Raw genomic sequence first — 22914 nt, 5'->3', positions numbered from 1 at the left:
ATATATATATATATATATATATATATATATATATATATATTATCTACTGGCGGTCGCCAGTAGATAGTTCTAGTTAGGACGGTGTTTCCATAGGAAATCTCAAAATTCTATTTTGAATAACTTTGGCGCTGGTTGACGAATCCTCGCGAAATTTTCAAAACTAATGGGGCACTCCGTTCAGCTCCTACCCTGAAAGTCTCGGGGTGATTCGTCAAGCGGGGGCCGAGAAAAAAGGGGGGTCCCAAAATGCGTTTTCCCCATGCATTTTTCCATAGGACCTTTAGTCGCAGCTACAGCCCGAACGGCTGAACAGAATTACTTGAAATTTGGCAGAGAGGTAGCCATAAGGTCAAGGAAGTGCCTTTTGCAGGTCTGGTGTAAATCTGTTCAGTATTTCCGGAGAAAATAGCATTTAAAAGCATATATATATCTATACGCGCGCAGGGTGCGCGCACCGTGCGAGCACCGTGCGAGCACCCTAACGTGCGCGAGCGTAATTCTGATTGGTGGTTACATGTTAGTCAATGTTCGAATCGGACGAAATCAGGAAGTGTCGGCCGCCATTTTGTTTGTTTTCAGTGCGAGAGTGAAAAAGGAAGGTGGCGAACGTGAAAAGGGGGCAGGGTAGAGAGTTCCTGACCCCCTAGCCTTTGTCAGGGGGTCCCTGAAGGACCCCGAAGGCAAAAAAAAAATTTTTTTTTTTTAAAATCGCGGGGGTGCGTCTACAGTGCGCGCACCCTGAAACCCCCCCCCAAAAAAAAAATTATTCTTTTTTTTTTTTTTTTTAAATCGCAGGGTGAAAACCAAAAAAAAAAAATAATACTTTTTAATACGTACTTTATTGTAAAATAAATATATAAAAAACAAAAAAACATAAATAAATTAGCATTTAAAAAACCGTACAAATTCACTGAAAAAACCATAGGTTTCACACACGTTATAGTTAGGAATTAGCATTTAAAAAACCTTGCAAATTCACTTAAAAAACCATAGGTTTCACACATGTTATAGTTAGGTGGATATTTCACTCATAAAAAACCAATGAAATTCCCCCGTTATAGTTAGTTCAGATAACTATAACTCGCGCGACCGCCACTCTATCACAAGGATGATGTCATCAGTGATGTCATGAGTGATGCCACTGACCATGTCATGAGTGATGTAATATGTGACATCATGTGCAGTGGATTGCGGTCACGCGAGTTATAGTTATCTGAACTAACTATAACGGGGGAATTTCATTGGTTTTTTATGAGTGAAATATCCACCTAACTATAACATGTGTGAAACCTATGGTTTTTTAAGTGAATTTGTATATATATATATATATATATATATATATATATATATATTCAAGAACCACCTCTCCGGCAAAGAAAGGAAAGAGGCCACTCGGGGAATCCGTTTGGAAGCCTTTAATTGGAAACAGCACAGCATAATGCATTTCGGCACAACTTGCCTTCCTCAGATGCTACTGCCATCACGGTGAGTCTCCACCCACGTCTTATGAGGTATCCTGCTTGTCCCGGATTGGGTAACTAGTTCCAACCTCCAAATCACATGTCCTTTTCAACCGGAATGGTTCGAATAGCACTGCAAATCCCAGAGAGCACTGCTCCCTGGTGGGTTTTTCGTGGAGAAGGAACCACTATTCAGGGCAAAGACGCGGTAATAAACATGGAGTGTCCGTTAAAATATATTCCTCGGGCTCCCTCAGGTCCCCTTGACATTCCGGCCTCCCGTGTAAGTGCCTGCCAGGACGTAGGTCGTCAAAATGGTAGTTGCGATCCTTCGTGCAATCACGAGCTGCACCTGGCAGCGGCCCTGGCTGAAACATCGCTGGAGGCGTGCAGGAGTTATTTCGATCCCTCGAAAAAAAAGACACAACAGCAAAAGCTGGAGCCAGCATACCTCCTGCCTCTTAGTGGAATGGGGCCTCTTGGAACACCTCTGGCTGGTGCACAAAATAGAATCAAGAACCACCTCTCCGGCAAAGAAAGGAAAGAGGCCACTCGGGGAATCCGTTTGGAAGCCTTTAATTGGAAACAGCACAGCATAATGCATTTCGGCACAACTTGCCTTCCTCAGATGCTACTGCCATCACGGTGAGTCTCCACCCACGTCTTATGAGGTATCCTGCTTGTCCCGGATTGGGTAACTAGTTCCAACCTCCAAATCACATGTCCTTTTCAACCGGAATGGTTCGAATAGCACTGCAAATCCCAGAGAGCACTGCTCCCTGGTGGGTTTTTCGTGGAGAAGGAACCACTATTCAGGGCAAAGACGCGGTAATAAACATGGAGTGTCCGTTAAAATATATTCCTCGGGCTCCCTCAGGTCCCCTTGACATTCCGGCCTCCCGTGTAAGTGCCTGCCAGGACGTAGGTCGTCAAAATGGTAGTTGCGATCCTTCGTGCAATCACGAGCTGCACCTGGCAGCGGCCCTGGCTGAAACATCGCTGGAGGCGTGCAGGAGTTATTTCGATCCCTCGAAAAAAAAGACACAACAGCAAAAGCTGGAGCCAGCATACCTCCTGCCTCTTAGTGGAATGGGGCCTCTTGGAACACCTCTGGCTGGTGCACAAAATAGAATCAAGAACCACCTCTCCGGCAAAGAAAGGAAAGAGGCCACTCGGGGAATCCGTTTGGAAGCCTTTAATTGGAAACAGCACAGCATAATGCATTTCGGCACAACTTGCCTTCCTCAGATGCTACTGCCATCACGGTGAGTCTCCACCCACATCTTATGAGGTATCCTGCTTGTCCCGGATTGGGTAACTAGTTCCAACCTCCAAATCACATGTCCTTTTCAACCGGAATGGTTCGAATAGCACTGCAAATCCCAGAGAGCACTGCTCCCTGGTGGGTTTTTCGTGGAGAAGGAACCACTATTCAGGGCAAAGACGCGGTAATAAACATGGAGTGTCCGTTAAAATATATTCCTCGGGCTCCCTCAGGTCCCCTTGACATTCCGGCCTCCCGTGTAAGTGCCTGCCAGGACGTAGGTCGTCAAAATGGTAGTTGCGATCCTTCGTGCAATCACGAGCTGCACCTGGCAGCAGCCCTGGCTGAAACATCGCTGGAGGCGTGCAGGAGTTATTTCGATCCCTCGAAAAAAAAGACACAACAGCAAAAGCTGGAGCCAGCATACCTCCTGCCTCTTAGTGGAATGGGGCCTCTTGGAACACCTCTGGCTGGTGCACAAAATAGAATCAAGAACCACCTCTCCGGCAAAGAAAGGAAAGAGGCCACTCGGGGAATCCGTTTGGAAGCCTTTAATTGGAAACAGCACAGCATAATGCATTTCGGCACAACTTGCCTTCCTCAGATGCTACTGCCATCACGGTGAGTCTCCACCCACGTCTTATGAGGTATCCTGCTTGTCCCGGATTGGGTAACTAGTTCCAACCTCCAAATCACATGTCCTTTTCAACCGGAATGGTTCGAATAGCACTGCAAATCCCAGAGAGCACTGCTCCCTGGTGGGTTTTTCGTGGAGAAGGAACCACTATTCAGGGCAAAGACGCGGTAATAAACATGGAGTGTCCGTTAAAATATATTCCTCGGGCTCCCTCAGGTCCCCTTGACATTCCGGCCTCCCGTGTAAGTGCCTGCCAGGACGTAGGTCGTCAAAATGGTAGTTGCGATCCTTCGTGCAATCACGAGCTGCACCTGGCAGCGGCCCTGGCTGAAACATCGCTGGAGGCGTGCAGGAGTTATTTCGATCCCTCGAAAAAAAAGACACAACAGCAAAAGCTGGAGCCAGCATACCTCCTGCCTCTTAGTGGAATGGGGCCTCTTGGAACACCTCTGGCTGGTGCACAAAATAGAATCAAGAACCACCTCTCCGGCAAAGAAAGGAAAGAGGCCACTCGGGGAATCCGTTTGGAAGCCTTTAATTGGAAACAGCACAGCATAATGCATTTCGGCACAACTTGCCTTCCTCAGATGCTACTGCCATCACGGTGAGTCTCCACCCACGTCTTATGAGGTATCCTGCTTGTCCCGGATTGGGTAACTAGTTCCAACCTCCAAATCACATGTCCTTTTCAACCGGAATGGTTCGAATAGCACTGCAAATCCCAGAGAGCACTGCTCCCTGGTGGGTTTTTCGTGGAGAAGGAACCACTATTCAGGGCAAAGACGCGGTAATAAACATGGAGTGTCCGTTAAAATATATTCCTCGGGCTCCCTCAGGTCCCCTTGACATTCCGGCCTCCCGTGTAAGTGCCTGCCAGGACGTAGGTCGTCAAAATGGTAGTTGCGATCCTTCGTGCAATCACGAGCTGCACCTGGCAGCGGCCCTGGCTGAAACATCGCTGGAGGCGTGCAGGAGTTATTTCGATCCCTCGAAAAAAAAGACACAACAGCAAAAGCTGGAGCCAGCATACCTCCTGCCTCTTAGTGGAATGGGGCCTCTTGGAACACCTCTGGCTGGTGCACAAAATAGAATCAAGAACCACCTCTCCGGCAAAGAAAGGAAAGAGGCCACTCGGGGAATCCGTTTGGAAGCCTTTAATTGGAAACAGCACAGCATAATGCATTTCGGCACAACTTGCCTTCCTCAGATGCTACTGCCATCACGGTGAGTCTCCACCCACGTCTTATGAGGTATCCTGCTTGTCCCGGATTGGGTAACTAGTTCCAACCTCCAAATCACATGTCCTTTTCAACCGGAATGGTTCGAATAGCACTGCAAATCCCAGAGAGCACTGCTCCCTGGTGGGTTTTTCGTGGAGAAGGAACCACTATTCAGGGCAAAGACGCGGTAATAAACATGGAGTGTCCGTTAAAATATATTCCTCGGGCTCCCTCAGGTCCCCTTGACATTCCGGCCTCCCGTGTAAGTGCCTGCCAGGACGTAGGTCGTCAAAATGGTAGTTGCGATCCTTCGTGCAATCACGAGCTGCACCTGGCAGCGGCCCTGGCTGAAACATCGCTGGAGGCGTGCAGGAGTTATTTCGATCCCTCGAAAAAAAAGACACAACAGCAAAAGCTGGAGCCAGCATACCTCCTGCCTCTTAGTGGAATGGGGCCTCTTGGAACACCTCTGGCTGGTGCACAAAATAGAATCAAGAACCACCTCTCCGGCAAAGAAAGGAAAGAGGCCACTCGGGGAATCCGTTTGGAAGCCTTTAATTGGAAACAGCACAGCATAATGCATTTCGGCACAACTTGCCTTCCTCAGATGCTACTGCCATCACGGTGAGTCTCCACCCACGTCTTATGAGGTATCCTGCTTGTCCCGGATTGGGTAACTAGTTCCAACCTCCAAATCACATGTCCTTTTCAACCGGAATGGTTCGAATAGCACTGCAAATCCCAGAGAGCACTGCTCCCTGGTGGGTTTTTCGTGGAGAAGGAACCACTATTCAGGGCAAAGACGCGGTAATAAACATGGAGTGTCCGTTAAAATATATTCCTCGGGCTCCCTCAGGTCCCCTTGACATTCCGGCCTCCCGTGTAAGTGCCTGCCAGGACGTAGGTCGTCAAAATGGTAGTTGCGATCCTTCGTGCAATCACGAGCTGCACCTGGCAGCGGCCCTGGCTGAAACATCGCTGGAGGCGTGCAGGAGTTATTTCGATCCCTCGAAAAAAAAGACACAACAGCAAAAGCTGGAGCCAGCATACCTCCTGCCTCTTAGTGGAATGGGGCCTCTTGGAACACCTCTGGCTGGTGCACAAAATAGAATCAAGAACCACCTCTCCGGCAAAGAAAGGAAAGAGGCCACTCGGGGAATCCGTTTGGAAGCCTTTAATTGGAAACAGCACAGCATAATGCATTTCGGCACAACTTGCCTTCCTCAGATGCTACTGCCATCACGGTGAGTCTCCACCCACGTCTTATGAGGTATCCTGCTTGTCCCGGATTGGGTAACTAGTTCCAACCTCCAAATCACATGTCCTTTTCAACCGGAATGGTTCGAATAGCACTGCAAATCCCAGAGAGCACTGCTCCCTGGTGGGTTTTTCGTGGAGAAGGAACCACTATTCAGGGCAAAGACGCGGTAATAAACATGGAGTGTCCGTTAAAATATATTCCTCGGGCTCCCTCAGGTCCCCTTGACATTCCGGCCTCCCGTGTAAGTGCCTGCCAGGACGTAGGTCGTCAAAATGGTAGTTGCGATCCTTCGTGCAATCACGAGCTGCACCTGGCAGCGGCCCTGGCTGAAACATCGCTGGAGGCGTGCAGGAGTTATTTCGATCCCTCGAAAAAAAAGACACAACAGCAAAAGCTGGAGCCAGCATACCTCCTGCCTCTTAGTGGAATGGGGCCTCTTGGAACACCTCTGGCTGGTGCACAAAATAGAATCAAGAACCACCTCTCCGGCAAAGAAAGGAAAGAGGCCACTCGGGGAATCCGTTTGGAAGCCTTTAATTGGAAACAGCACAGCATAATGCATTTCGGCACAACTTGCCTTCCTCAGATGCTACTGCCATCACGGTGAGTCTCCACCCACGTCTTATGAGGTATCCTGCTTGTCCCGGATTGGGTAACTAGTTCCAACCTCCAAATCACATGTCCTTTTCAACCGGAATGGTTCGAATAGCACTGCAAATCCCAGAGAGCACTGCTCCCTGGTGGGTTTTTCGTGGAGAAGGAACCACTATTCAGGGCAAAGACGCGGTAATAAACATGGAGTGTCCGTTAAAATATATTCCTCGGGCTCCCTCAGGTCCCCTTGACATTCCGGCCTCCCGTGTAAGTGCCTGCCAGGACGTAGGTCGTCAAAATGGTAGTTGCGATCCTTCGTGCAATCACGAGCTGCACCTGGCAGCGGCCCTGGCTGAAACATCGCTGGAGGCGTGCAGGAGTTATTTCGATCCCTCGAAAAAAAAGACACAACAGCAAAAGCTGGAGCCAGCATACCTCCTGCCTCTTAGTGGAATGGGGCCTCTTGGAACACCTCTGGCTGGTGCACAAAATAGAATCAAGAACCACCTCTCCGGCAAAGAAAGGAAAGAGGCCACTCGGGGAATCCGTTTGGAAGCCTTTAATTGGAAACAGCACAGCATAATGCATTTCGGCACAACTTGCCTTCCTCAGATGCTACTGCCATCACGGTGAGTCTCCACCCACGTCTTATGAGGTATCCTGCTTGTCCCGGATTGGGTAACTAGTTCCAACCTCCAAATCACATGTCCTTTTCAACCGGAATGGTTCGAATAGCACTGCAAATCCCAGAGAGCACTGCTCCCTGGTGGGTTTTTCGTGGAGAAGGAACCACTATTCAGGGCAAAGACGCGGTAATAAACATGGAGTGTCCGTTAAAATATATTCCTCGGGCTCCCTCAGGTCCCCTTGACATTCCGGCCTCCCGTGTAAGTGCCTGCCAGGACGTAGGTCGTCAAAATGGTAGTTGCGATCCTTCGTGCAATCACGAGCTGCACCTGGCAGCGGCCCTGGCTGAAACATCGCTGGAGGCGTGCAGGAGTTATTTCGATCCCTCGAAAAAAAAGACACAACAGCAAAAGCTGGAGCCAGCATACCTCCTGCCTCTTAGTGGAATGGGGCCTCTTGGAACACCTCTGGCTGGTGCACAAAATAGAATCAAGAACCACCTCTCCGGCAAAGAAAGGAAAGAGGCCACTCGGGGAATCCGTTTGGAAGCCTTTAATTGGAAACAGCACAGCATAATGCATTTCGGCACAACTTGCCTTCCTCAGATGCTACTGCCATCACGGTGAGTCTCCACCCACGTCTTATGAGGTATCCTGCTTGTCCCGGATTGGGTAACTAGTTCCAACCTCCAAATCACATGTCCTTTTCAACCGGAATGGTTCGAATAGCACTGCAAATCCCAGAGAGCACTGCTCCCTGGTGGGTTTTTCGTGGAGAAGGAACCACTATTCACTAAGAGGCAGGATATATATATATATATATATATATATATATATATATTATCTACTGGCGGTCGCCAGTAGATAGTTATAGTTAGGACCGTGTTTCCATAGGAAATCCGCAACATTCTATTTGGAATAACTTTGGCGCCGGTTGATGAATCCTCGCGAAATTTTCAAAATAGGTGGGGCGCTCTGCTCCGCTCCTTCCCTGAAAGTCTCAGGGGGATTCGTCAAGTGGGGGCTGAGAAAAAAGGGGGGTCCCAAAACGCATTTTCCCCATGCAATTTTCCATAGGGACCTTTAGTCCAAGGTACAGCCCGAACGGCTGAACAGAATTACTTGAAATTTGGCAAAGAGGTAGTCCTCAGCTCAGGGATGTGCCTTTTGCATATATGGAGTCAATCTGTTCAGTAGTTCCTGAGAAAATCAAAAGTAAAATCATATATATATCTGGGCGGAGCCTAACCACACATCTCATCCTGAGATCTGATTGGCTGTCAGCACTTCATCCAAGAAGTGTTGGCAGCCATCTTGTGACCAATATACATGATAGCACCTCATTAAAAAGCATTGCAGTTAATAGAAGGTTTTAAGACTTTAGTTACATTATAAATCATTTGTTGATGGTACCATACTCATTTAAGGAATTGTGTTGTGTTCTAAGGTGATTTTACCATGTGAAAAAGCCTTCTGCTGGGATATCATGATTGAGAGAAAACTATTTTCTCATGCTTTTCCCACAGAGGTTTGGAAGGTGATCTATAAGCTAAACTGAGAGCATATTTTCTGTAAATTCACATTATCTTTCTCAGTCATGTGAGAATGAAGTCTGACATTCTCAGTAAAACATGTACATCCAACAAGGGCAGAGACTGTCAGTTGATTCCTTTGTGTTCTACTGCAGCTTCCCAGAGTGTTCTAAAGAACAACTAGAGCGCTAACAGTCTTACTTATGACAAAAGTATGGCACACCTGAAGCCATCTTGATTGGAATAAAGCGGTAACACTTAAAACATTTAATTTACAAAGGAACAAAATGAGGGGGTTCATTTTGCCATATAAATTATGATTAGTGCTGCAGATAGAAAAACACATTTTGACTTCTGAAATCCTCTTTTATTTCATAAAAAAATTCTGACATGCAGACTGAAACATGCACTTTCAATACCAGCAGCAGATTTGCCTGGTGAGCAGTAGCTTTACTACAGTGATCTAATGAGCAACTAGAGTGCTAACATTCAGAATTTATGGAAAATGTGTGACACATCTGAATGCCTTCTTGGTGGAATCAAAGTAAAAAACTGAAAGTATTTCCTACTGAGGAGACTGCAGTAAATGAGGAAATTAGGAAACTTCATAAATAAATCTCCCAAGATGGCCACCAGAGACAAAAGAGCCCAAATGTAGCCCAAATGTAGCCCAAATATCACCCAGATGTAGCTCAAATGTAGCCCAATGACAGAATGTCCCAGAGTGTTCTTAAGATCAACTAGAGCGCTTACTGTCTTACTTATGACAAAAGTATGGCATACCTGAAGCCATCTTGATTGGAATAAACTGGTAACACTTAAAACATTTAATTTAAAAAGGAACACAATGAGGGGGTTCATTTTGCCATATAAATTATGATTAGTGCTGAAGAAAGAAAAATTAGGGCATATTTTGAGTGACTTCTCAAATCCTCTTCTATTTCATAAAAAAATTCTGATATGCAGACTGAAACATGCACTTCTAATACTAGGAGCAGACTTCCGTGGTGAGCAGTAGCTTTACTACAGTGATCTAATGAGCAACTAGAGTGCTAACATTCAGAATTTATGGCAAATGTGTGACATATCTGAATACCTTCTTGATGGAATCAAAGTAAAAAACTGAAAGCATTTCCTACTGAGGAGACTGCAGTAAATGAGGAAATTAGGAAACTTCATAACAAATAAATCTCCTAAAATGGCCACCAGAGACAAAAGAGCCCAAATGTAGACCAAATGTAGCCCAAATATCACCCAAATGTAGCCCAATGACAGAAGTGTGCAAAACACTTATTTTTTGTGTATTTGCATTTTTATATAGTGCAGACTTGTCAGGTATTGGAGTGCTTTACATGAGCATTGGTTACATCACACAAGATCAAATTCATTTTGGTTGTAGACATGGGGAGATTAAGTGATTTGACCAGAATCACAGAATGTTGTGCTGAAGCAGAAACTCCAACCTGGTTCCCCAGTTGCAAAGTCTGCAGCTCTGGAAGTAACACCACACCCTCTCCCCTTGGATGCAACATATAATCAAGTGGTCAACTGGATAAAAAAACTAAGATTACAAATAATTTAAAAGTTCTTTGTCGCTATTTGAAAACTCAGAAAATATCTCCTCATTTTAGTTTTTTAAAGCACTAACCATATTTTTGATGCAAATAAGACCATCTCATATATGTAATTTCTAAAGGAAATGCTCTAGGCATTACAGTTTTGATTACATCAAAATGACATCAGGCGTTCCACACTTTTGTAATAAATATAGAACGTTAGCAATCTAGTTGTTCATTGGGATACTGTTGAGAGGCAGAGGCCAGGGGCACGGACTCTGAAAATTGAAGGCAGGTAGGAGAGTGCAGAGGCAACAATTTGACCACACTAGGCAGGCAGGAAGGTCAGTGGCAGCACAACAGACTATGGAGGGCAGTGGAAAGGGGGGCAGGGGCTACAAACCAACAATATAGGACTGGCAAGAGAGGCTGTGGTGATGTAATAGACCATTGTGGGCAGAAGGAAGAGGCAGTGGTCATACAACCATACATGCCAACAGACCTGTTTCAGCCAGGAAACGTCCAATGTTTTTAAGCTCAAATGGGCTTTACTTGATCTGGTTCCTGTCTACAATCTTCTCTTTTTCAATGTAACTCAAAGGGGAAAATCAATACCCCAGTTTCATTTCAAAATCTCCCTCTTACCAAGTTCAAAATGTTCGCAAGTATGGTACATTGGATCATGGTAGGCGGGAGGAATTGGGGTAGGGACATGGACTCGGATAACAGAGGACAGGAGGGACATTTAGAGGCGCACCAAACTGACCCTACAGGGCAGGCATCAGGGTTTGCAGCAGCACAATACACCACACAGGGCATGCGGGACGGGAGTGCAGCACAACAATCCATAGAAAGCAATAGGGAGGGGACAGGACCATGCACATGGACAACAGACAACAGAGGGGAAAGAGGCAATGGTAGCTAGCTGACCATAATGGACAGACAGGAGAGAAAGCTGCAGCATAACAGACCATAAAGGGCAGGAGGGACGGATCAGGGGCATTACAATGGAACCGACAAGCCAGGAAGGAGGGAATAGGGGTCTACACATGGAAACAGAGGGCTGGGGGCAAGGGGGCATGGCAGGAGCAGCAAGATGACCATGGAGGTCAGGCAGGATGGGCACTAGAAACAAGACACACCATGGAGAGCAACAGTGAGACTATGATGGCATACACACAGACCATGGAGGGAAGGTGGGAGGGGGTCAGGAGCAGCTAGCTGACCACACAGGGAAGGTGGGAGGGGCCATGGCAGCACAGAAGACCATGCATGGCAAGCGGGAGGGTAAGTGGCAGCACAATGGCTATGATGGGCAAGAAGGAGGGTGCAGAGGCATGCACAAAGGACCATGGAGGATAGAAAGGAGGGTCAGGACCTGGGCACAGACAAGAGAGTTCAGGGGAAGGGGCCTCACAACAGGCCGCGCGGGGCAGACAGGAGGAGCAGTTGCAGCACAACAGACCAGGGAGGGCAGAAGGGTGTGGCAGTAAAATGGACCATGAAGGACAGGAGGAAGAGGATAGGGGCATGGCATGTGGACAGGCATGGTGGAGGTGGCAGGGACAGGTTACAGTCATCTGACAATGCTAGGCAGGTGGGAGGGGAGTGGCAGCTCAACAGAACACTCAGAGTAGATAGGAGTGGCAGGTCCATGGAACATGGTGGTCAAAAAGGATGGAGCAGGGGCATGCACAAAGACATCGGAGGGCAGGGGGAAGGAGGATAGGGTCAGCAAGCTAAGCACAGAGGCCAAGCAGGAGGTCAATGATTGCCCATAGAATTGGGCAATGGAGGGCAGGAGGAGTGGACTGGTACATCATGCTAAATGGAGGGCAGTGGCAGCACATCAGACCATGCATGGCAGGAGGGAGGAGGCTAGTCCATGGATTCGGACAACAGAGAAGAGGGAGGAGGTGGATGGGGCAGCAAGCTAACTGTTCATAGAAGGTGGCTATTAGGAACTTTATTGTTTTTAAAATGTGTGTCTGTGCGAACTACTTAAAATATGAACAAGTATGCAGCATAATCTCACTTTTATTCAGGAAGAAGAGGACGATTGGGACTGTGACTCCGGGCTCACTTGGCAGAAACATCCCCTGACCCTCCACCCCCATCGCAAAATGTAATGCCCGTGAAAAGGGTAGGTGGACGCAGTGTTATATAGAACATAGTCCTGAGAGCACGATTGAAAATGAAAACTAGATATAGTATATGGTATAAACTATACACCAAAAAGTGTGATATAAGATGAACCGGGCCTTGAAATATAATATGCACTAGATTGTGCGCAATGACAGATTCATTGGAGAGCGCGAGATAGCACAGGCACTAGCGCTTGCTATGTGATATGCGCCTTGGAGTGTAATATGCACAGTGCAGTGTTTTGTAACCTAAGTAGTCTCTAAAGTTGTAATATAAAATATCTGCTGGGTAGTGTAACATTGCATATGCACTGTGACAAAGATATGGATCCCAGATTATAGTATATATGGCATAACGCTGTGCTTTTAACATAGGCATCGAGGAAGGCACGTTAGATGGGGCAATATAACCCGTGCGAAGGCAAGTATGGCATGACATATTCACGGGGTGGTGTTGCAGTGCACATGGGCTAGAGAGTGTCATAGCATATGCACTAGCTGGTGGAATACAACACAGAGGTGTGTGGCACTCGGCGGGCATTGGTGGGTGTAACACAGCATTGGGCTCAGCCAGGAGCACGCTGTGACTCTCAAGTGAGGTTTGTCTCCTTTCCAGAGAGTAAAATAAAAAGTATTACACATCCGGCGGTGGATGTGTGTTTTATTAACCGTGAGGGGGTTTCTTGCATAGTTTGGTCGAATTTTTGTCGAATCCCCTTTGAATGGCTTGGTGTGCATGTGTATTAAATGTGCCCGTCAATAGCTACCCATGTTTGTATAAATAAATGACAAGGGTGTCTACTTGGAGAGTACCCACCAGCGGGGGCGCCGGGATTAGGCACGGTAGGGTGTCAGACATGTCAGAGCTTCACTAGCGGTGTGAATACATTCTACGTGGATTCATTGTATGCATAGTCGCCTTTTAATGAATATCACGCAAATCGTCATGGTGATAGGTACATACGGTTTGTCCAGCATGTCCTAGGTGTTTCTATAAATATATATATATTTTTTTAAAATAAAAAATAAAGGCCGGCCCCGGGGGATGGGGTCCCCGGGGCCATAAGTGGCCTGAGGAGGGGGGCAACACAGCCCCCCTCCTAAAGAATAAAAAAAAAATAGGCCATGACCCGGGGGTTGGGGTCCCCGGGGCCGATTAAGGCCTTGGGAGGGCCAAATTAATGTTTTTTCAACAAAAAAAATTAGGGTGCAGTCCCTGGGGGATGGGGTCCCCAGGGCTAATAAATTAGAAAAAGAAAGGGGGCCACACAGCCCTCCTTCTAAATGAAAAAAAAAAGAAAAGACCGGCATCGTGCCGGAGGCCACGCCCCCTCCTTGCAGCACTCTGCAAATGCGCCCCCTGGCCAGTTGTAAGTTGAGGAATTAATTCCCCTTCAATACTGAGGGTCCCTGAGGGCCAAGTAGCCCAACAGGTATCTCCAGTATGCGCCAGGGAGCTGCGTTGCAGACAGGTGTTCTGAGGCCACACCCCTTTTTACACCTCCATGCAACGCAGCTCTGTGGCGCTTACTGGAGGTACCTAGTGGGCTAGTTTGACCCTAGGGACCCTTAGGATTCAAGGGGACTTAATCTCTCAACTCAGAACAGCCACAGGGCGCATTTACACAGTGGTGAAGGGAGGGGACGGGGCCTGAGGTGACGTGTGCAAACACGCCCTGTGGTGCGTTTTTAAGTTGGGGAAATAATTCCCTTTCAATCCTGAGGGACCCTGGGGTCCAACAAGCCCACCAGGTGCTTCCAGTAAGCACCACTGCTCTGCGTTGCAGAGAGGTTGTGCAGGCCGTGCTACTTGTTACACCTCTCTGCAACGCAGCTCTGTGGCGCTTACTGGAGGTACCTAGTGGTCTAGTTTAACCCTAGGGACCCTCAGGATTCAAGGGGACTTAATCTCCCAACTTAAAACGGCTACAGGGCGTGTTTACACAGTGGCGATGGGAGGGGACGGGGCATGAGGTGACGTGTTCAAACACGCCCTGTGGTGCGTTTTAAGAGGTAGTTTTAATCCCCTGCCCTATTATATACTAGGGGCTTACAGAGAAGGTCATGTTAATCACAGGGGGACCCCAACGCATAGTGTGCCCTAGTGTATGTAGGTGTTTTCACTGTATTCTGAGTGTCTTTTAACATAGCACTGGCTCTAGGACTGGTTAGTCAGACTCAGTTACCACCAGTATCCGTCTGAAAAAGTTGAGGGTACAGGATGATTTTGCAACAAGGCTTGTTTCTGCTCTTCTGTTTGTTCTTTCTGCACGTTATACTTCTTCCTGCACTTTTCTTCGTCTTTGAGGACTTCTGTTGCTTCTTTCTGCATTTCTTTTTTTTCTTTCTGTGCGTTTTTCCTTCTTTCTTCACATGTCCTATATCTGTAGGCATAGTTAGAAATTACCATTTAAAAAAACGTTGAAATTCACTGAAAAAACCATAGGTTTCAGGCACGTTATAGCTAGGAATTAGCATTTAAAAAACCTTAGAAATTCAAAGACATCAGTGATGTCATGAGTGATGTCACTGACCATTTCATGAGTGATGTAATATGTGACGTCATCAGCAGTGCATTGCGGGCGCGCGAGTTATAGTTAGCTGAACTAACTATAACGGGGGAATTTCTATCGTTTTGTACGAGTGAAAAGTCCAGCTAACTATAACGCCCCTGAAACCTATGGTTTTGTCAGTGAATATATATATATATATATATATATTACCTACTGGCGGTCGCCAGTAGGTAGTTATGTTTAGGACCCCTTTTCCATAGGAAATCCGCAACATTCTATTTTGAATAACTTTGGCGCCGGTCGACGAATCCTCGCGAATTTCTCAAAATAGGTGGGGCGCTACGCTCCGCTCCTACCCTGAAAGTCTCGGGGGGATTCGTCAAGCGGGGGCTGAGATAAAAGGGGGGTCCCAAAACGCGTTTTTCCCATGCATTTTTCCATAGGACCTTTAGACAGGGCTACAGCCCGAACGGCTGAACAGAATTACTAGAAATTTGGCAGAGAGGTAGTCCTCAGGTCAAGGAAGTGCCTTTTGTAGGTTTGGTGTAAATCTGTTCACTAGATTCTGAGAAAATAGCCTTTAAATCAATATATATATCTGAGCCAGCTTACGGTACGCTTACCGTAAGCTTACCGTACGCGTACGGTGGCGTGCGCGAGCGCGATTCTGATTGGCTCTCAGATCTTAGTAAACATTCGAAACAGCCGAAACCAGGAAGCGGCGGCCGCCATTTTCTCTCTCGCACTGAGAGCTATGTTGTTAAATAAAACCAATAAACATATAAAGGGGCTGTTTAGACAGCTCCCACACACATAGCCATGTTGAGGGAGTCCCCAAAGACCCCCCAAGGGCAAAAAAGCAATTTTTATTTTTTTGCTAATTTCGCCGATTACGCTTACCGTACGCGTACGGTAAAAAATGTAAAAAAAAAAAAACACTATCCACACTCTCCCCACCCCCTGTGCTTTTGGTGGCCGAAGGCCACCAAATGTTCAGGGTTTATTTGAGTTGTGAAAAACCACAATATTTTAAACAAAAATAATAAAAGAAAAAATTAACAACACTCTCTCCACCCCGTGTGCAAATGATGTCCGAAGGGCACCATTTGTGCATGGCTTATAAAAATTACGAAAAATTAAAATATTACCTTTCAAAACGAAGTGCATCATATGTCCTCCATGTGCGCAAAGCGCATTTTGCGTACATGGCCCATCTAGCGTAACGTGGGCACGCGGTGCGCGTAGCGCACCGCGTGCCCACCGTGCGTGCACGGCACTAACTGCGCACCGCGTGCTTACTGTGCGCGCACGGTGCGCGCACGGAACGAACTGCGTTAAGTGGGCGCGCACGCCACGAATGGCGTAAAGTAACTTAGCATTTAAAAAACCGTACAAATTCACTGAAAAAACCATAGGTTTCACACACGTTATAGTTAGGAATTAGCATTTAAAAAACCTTGCAAATTCACTGAAAAAACCATAGGTTTCACACATGTTATAGTTAGCGGAAATTTTACTGATAAAAAAACAGTGAAATTCCCCCGTTATAGTTAGTGTAGGCAACTATAACTCACGCGACCGCAATCTTCTGCTGATGACATATGTGTCTTTATGAAAAAAAAATATTTGAAATATATGTATAGCTAAAAATGTATGGAAGAAGACATGGGCAAATAAGTGTCTAAATACAGTATTAGCATCAGCAGAGGATTGCGGTCGCGTGAGTTATAGTTGCCTACACTAACTATAACGGGGGAATTTCACTGTTTTTTTATCAGTAAAATTTCCGCTAACTATAACATGTGTGAAACCTATGGTTTTTTCAGTGAATATATATATATATATATATATTCACTTAAGAAACCATAGGTTTCACACATGTTATAGTTAGCTGGACATTTCACTCTTAAAAAACCAATGAAATTCCCCCGTTATAGTTACTGCAGGCAACTATAACTCACGCGACCGCAATCCTCTGCTGATGACGTCAGATATTACATCACTGTATTTAGACACTTATTTACCCATGTCTTCTTCCATTAATCTTTAGCTATACATATATTACAAATATTTGTTTTCATAAAGACACATATGTCATCAGTGATGTAATATCTGACGTCATCAGCAGAGGATTGTGGTCGCGTGAGTTATAGTTGCCTGCAGTAACTATAACGGGGGAATTTCATTGTTTTTTTACGAGTGAAATGTCCAGCTAACTATAACATGTGTGAAACCTATGGTTTTTTAAGTGAATTTGCAAGGTTTTTTAAATGCTAATTCGTAACTATAACGTGTGTGAAACCTATGGTTTTTTTCAGTGAATTTGTACGGTTTTTTAAATGCTGAGTTATGTATTTATTATATTTTTTTTTTCAGGTTTTTCACCGTGCGCGCACCGTGAAATGTTATTTTTCTTTAAAAATCGCGAGGTGCACGCACCCTGCGCGCACGGTGCGCTTCGCGCCCAGTGCGCACGCTGTGGGCGCACGGTGCGCTTCGCGCACCGAGCACCCACGGTTCGCAGTGCGTGCCGTGCGCGCAGGGTGCGCGCACCTCGCGATTTTTAAAATAAAAAAAAAATGTTTTTTTCTCCCTTGGGGGGCCTTCTGTGACCCCCTGACCAAGGCTAGGGGGTTAGGAACTGTCCACTCTGCCCCCTTTTCACGTTCTCCACCTTTTTTTTTCACCCCCTCAGACTGCGAGAGACAAAATGGCGACCGACACTTCCTGGTTTCGACCGATTCGAATGTTTACCGACATCTAACAACCAATCAGAATTGCGCTCGCGCTCGGCAGGGTGCGCGCACAGTGCGGGCACGGTGCGCGCGTATAGATATTGATATGCTTTTAAATGCTATTTTTTCAGGAAATACTGAGCAGATTTACACCAGACCTGCAAAAGGAACTTCCTTGGCCTTATGGCTTCCTCTTTCACGTAATTCTGTTCAGCCGTTCAGGCTGTAGCTGTGTCTAAAGGTCCTATGGAAAATAACATGGGGAAAACGCGTTTTGGGACCCCCCTTTGTTCTCGGCCCCCGCTTGACGAATCACCCCGAGACTTTCAGGGTAGGAGCTGAGCGGAGAGCCCCATTAGTTTTAAAAATTTCGCGAGGATTCGTCAACCGGCGCCAAAGTTATTCAAAATAGAATTTTGAGATTTCCTATGGAAACTAGGTTGTAACTATAACTATCTACTGGCGACCGCCAGTAGATAATATATATATAGGTCCCATTCCGCTAAGAGGCAGGAGGTATGCTGGCTCCAGCTTTTGCTGCTTTGTCTGTTCTTCGAGGGATCGAAACAACTCCTGCCCGCCTCCAGCGATGTTTCAGCCAGGGCTGCTGCCAGGTGCAGCTCGTGATTGCACGAGGGATCGTAATTACCATTTTGACGACTCACGTCCTGGCAGTCACTTACACGGGAGGCTGGAATGCCAAGGGGACCCGAGGGAGCCCGAGGAATATATTTTAACGGACACTCCATTTTCAGTACCGCGCCTTTGCCCTGAACAGTGGTTCCTTCTCCACGGAAAACCTACCAGGGAGCAGTGCTCTCTGGGATTTGCAGTGCTATTCGAACCACTTTGGTTGAAAAGGACATGTGACCTGGAGGTCGGAACTGATTACCCAATCTGGGACAAGCAGGATACTTTATAAGACGTGGGTGGAGACTTATCGTGATGGCAGTAGCATCTGAGGAAGGCAAATTGTGCCGAAATGCATTATGCTGTGCTGTTTCCAATTAAAGGCTTCCACACGGATTCCCCGAGTGGCCTCCTTCCTTTCTTTGCCGGAGAGGTGGTTCCTGATTCAATTTGTGCACCAGCCAGAGGTGTTCTAAGAGGTCCCATTCCACTAAGAGGCAGGAGGTATGCTGGCTCCAGCTTTTGCTGCTTTGTCTGTTCTTCGAGGGATCGAAACAACTCCTGCCCGCCTCCAGCGATGTTTCAGCCAGGGCTGCTGCCAGGTGCAGCTCGTGATTGCACGAGGGATCGTAATTACCATTTTGACGACTCACGTCCTGGCAGTCACTTACACGGGAGGCTGGAATGCCAAGGGGACCCGAAGGAGCCCGAGGAATATATTTTAACGGACACTCCATTTTCAGTACCGCGCCTTTGCCCTGAACAGTGGTTCCTTCTCCACGGAAAAACCTACCAGGGAGCAGTGCTCTCTGGGATTTGCAGTGCTATTCAAACCACTTTGGTTGAAAAGGACATGTGACCTGGAGGTCGGAACTGATTACCCAATCTGGGACAAGCAGGATACTTTATAAGACGTGGGTGGAGACTTACCGTGATGGCAGTAGCATCTGAGGAAGGCAAATTGTGCCGAAATGCATTATGCTGTGCTGTTTCCAATTAAAGGCTTCCACACGGATTCCCCGAGTGGCCTCTTTCCTTTCTTTGCCGGAGAGGTGGTTCCTGATATATATTACCTACTGGCGGTCGCCAGTAGGTAGTTATAGTTAGGACCACGTTTCCATAGGAAAACCTCAACATTCTATTTTGAATAACTTTGGCGCCGGTCGACGAATCCTCGCGAATTTCTCAAAATAGGTGGGGCGCTACGCTCCGCTCCTACCCTGAAAGTCTCGGGGGGATCCGTCAAGCGGGGGCTGAGATAAAAGGAGGGTCCCAAAACGCGTTTTTCCCATGCATTTTTCCATAGGACCTTTAGAACGAGCTACAGCCCGAACGGCTGAACAGAATTACTCAAAATTTGGCAGAGAGGTAGTCCCTATGTCAAGGAAGTGCCTTTTGTAGGTTTGGTGTAAATCTGTTCAGTAGATTCTGAGAAAATAGCCTTTAAATCAATATATATATCTGAGCCCGCTTACGGTACGCTTACCGTACGCTTACGGTAAGCGTACGGTGGCGTGCGCGAGCGCGATTCTGATTGGCTCTTAGATCTTAGTAAACATTCGAATCGGCCGAAACCAGGAAGCGGCGGCCGCCATTTCGTGAGTTTCACTCAGAAAAAAAAGAGTGAAAACAAGGAAAGGGGGCAATGAGGAGAGTTACAGACCCCCTAACATTTGTAAGGGGGTCAAAGAAGGACAGAAAAGTACAAAAAAAACATTTATTGATTTTAAAAAAAATCACGGGGTACGCGTACGGTAAGCTTACGGTAAGCGTACGGTAAAAAAAATAAAAATAAATAAATGAAAAGCAGATTTAAGAGTTTAGAAATTAGGGAGCTCTAAAAAGAGCTGTTGTGTTTATGAAGTCATTTTTTTAGTGGTACCTACAAGTAAGTACCGATGCAGAGTCTAAGGTTCAAGAGGAAGACTCTTTTCCCTTCATCATTGAAGTGCACACCATCTCCTCTATAAATGTCTTGCATGTCATAACGCAAGTTGTTGTGGTAAATGGCACCCATACCATAGTCACGGAGGAAAGCAGAAACAGATTGGTTGACGTGCTTTCTTGCTTTGTCAATCTGTGGACAGAAATGATTGGACCAGTTCCATTTTTGCCTTTGGCATATGTTGGAAAACACAAAGGCAGTTTTAGGGAAAAGTGTAAACAGTTGTGCAAAGGTGTCCTTCATAAGCATTTCCAGACCTACCCCAGTCAAAGTGCCTAGGTCATTGCCACCACAGTGCACTATTATGAGGTCAGGGTGTTGGATTTGAATGAAGGATTTCACCAATGGCATCAATTGGTGCCACTTTAACCCTCTCTGACCAATCCATTTAATGTCTACATTTGGCAAAGCAAGGTCTCTCACCATACCTGTTTTCTCTGCAAACTTTTCACTCCAGAAGACATAGCTGTGCCCTACAATCCACACTGTGAACATCTTCAAAGGAGAACTGGATGCACTCAGGAGGTGTCTTTCAGTAGAATGGCAATATGAAAAGAAAGACAGTTTGGAAATGGAGGCATACATATTTTTTTCAAAACAAAAAGAACTGATTGGCTGTTTCATACCATTCTAGAATAAAAACTAGGCTGTATGTGTAAATTAATAGAAGCATGTTTTGTATTGGTACAAAAAAATGTGTAACCAAAGAACAGTACTATGGATTTGCTGTTAGGTTTGAAAAGTCAAGCACTCTTGCTCTGTGGAATTGAAACATTGTTTGGCGAACTTCTGACCTAACTCAACACAGCAGTGTTCCATGAGCTGTTGCTATGGTAGCAGGCAGAAGTCAAGTTGGGGGAAGGGTACTAGGCAGAAGTCAAGTTGGGGGAAGGGTACTTTTGGAAAAGGGTTGGTTTTCAACCAATAGAAATGTGTGATTACATTTGAAAAAAAGGGGGAAGCACTGAGATTTGAAACTTACAAGTATATGTGTGGAAAAAAAGAGGGAAAGTTTGCCATTATCTGGTTCTGCTGAGAGGAGAGAGGTGAACACAACAGAGATCCTGGCTCTGATAATCTGCTGTTTGAGTGTCACATTTCTTTCACAACTAACTAATTTTAAAGGTGAGTTTACAGTTTGAGAGGGGATGTATGTGGTAACTTAAGAAATGAATAATAGAAATGGGAATTGTTTTTGTTGTAGTTACACATGGTGGTTTCATAATGTGTCAGTCTGTAAAAGTGATTTTCACTTGCCCCGAAAAAAAAAAGAGCAGTAAGTGTGCTTTCAAATTGGCAAAGAAATTTCGTTTTGGGACTAATGTGAACACATGACTCTGTGTGCAGAGAGGAATTATAGGCAGAGATTTATTGCGTCTTGCTCTGGTGATTTCACAGTTGCATTAGATGGAAAGGGGGAGCGAATTTTTGGGGGAAGAAGCAGAGTCTTAGCACACACCCATGTGCTTGCCATGTATAGTCATGCACAGTATTTACAAGCGAGTGGGGTTTTCAGGTTTCAGTCTGTAATGCAAATACATTCAGCATCACTAAGGCTGGTTGCCCTTGCTGGAGTGTAGGCAGTCTCCGAGAATACACATGGTGGTGGTCTGAAAAAACAGTTTGGACATGTGCATTTAAATAAATCATAAAAAGTGGTTTCATAATGTGTCAGTCTGTAAAAGTGATTTTCACTTGCCCCGAAAAAAAAAAGAGCAGTAAGTGTGCTTTCAAATTGGCAAAGAAATTTCGTTTTGGGACTAATGTGAACACATGACTCTGTGTGCAGAGAGGAATTATAGGCAGAGATTTATTGCGTCTTGCTCTGGTGATTTCACAGTTGCATTAGATGGAAAGGGGGAGCGAATTTTTGGGGGAAGAAGCAGAGTCTTAGCACACACCCATGTGCTTGCCATGTATAGTCATGCACAGTATTTACAAGCGAGTGGGGTTTTCAGGTTTCAGTCTGTAATGCAAATACATTCAGCATCACTAAGGCTGGTTGCCCTTGCTGGAGTGTAGGCAGTCTCCGAGAATACACATGGTGGTGGTCTGAAAAAACAGTTTGGACATGTGCATTTAAATAAATCAAAAAAAGTGGTTTCATAATGTGTCAGTCTGTAAAAGTGATTTTCACTTGCCCCGGAAAAAAAAAGAGCAGTAAGTGTGCTTTCAAATTGGCAAAGAAATTTCGTTTTGGGACTAATGTGAACACATGACTCTGTGTGCAGAGAGGAATTATAGGCAGAGATTTATTGCGTCTTGCTCTGGTGATTTCACAGTTGCATTAGATGGAAAGGGGGAGCGAATTTTTGGGGGAAGAAGCAGAGTCTTAGCACACACCCATGTGCTTGCCATGTATAGTCATGCACAGTATTTACAAGCGAGTGGGGTTTTCAGGTTTCAGTCTGTAATGCAAATACATTCAGCATCACTAAGGCTGGTTGCCCTTGCTGGAGTGTAGGCAGTCACCGAGAATACACATGGTGGTGGTCTGAAAAAACAGTTTGGACATGTGCATTTAAATAAATCAAAAAAAGTGGTTTCATAATGTGTCAGTCTGTAAAAGTGATTTTCACTTGCCCCGAAAAAAAAAAGAGCAGTAAGTGTGCTTTCAAATTGGCAAAGAAATTTCGTTTTGGGACTAATGTGAACACATGACTCTGTGTGCAGAGAGGAATTATAGGCAGAGATTTATTGCGTCTTGCTCTGGTGATTTCACAGTTGCATTAGATGGAAAGGGGGAGCGAATTTTTGGGGGAAGAAGCAGAGTCTTAGCACACACCCATGTGCTTGC

The sequence above is a fragment of the Triturus cristatus genome, chromosome 12 (assembly GCF_964204655.1).
Source record: "Triturus cristatus chromosome 12, aTriCri1.1, whole genome shotgun sequence".
Classification (NCBI taxonomy): domain Eukaryota; kingdom Metazoa; phylum Chordata; class Amphibia; order Caudata; family Salamandridae; genus Triturus; species Triturus cristatus.
Note: the sequence above shows the minus strand (reverse complement) of the source record.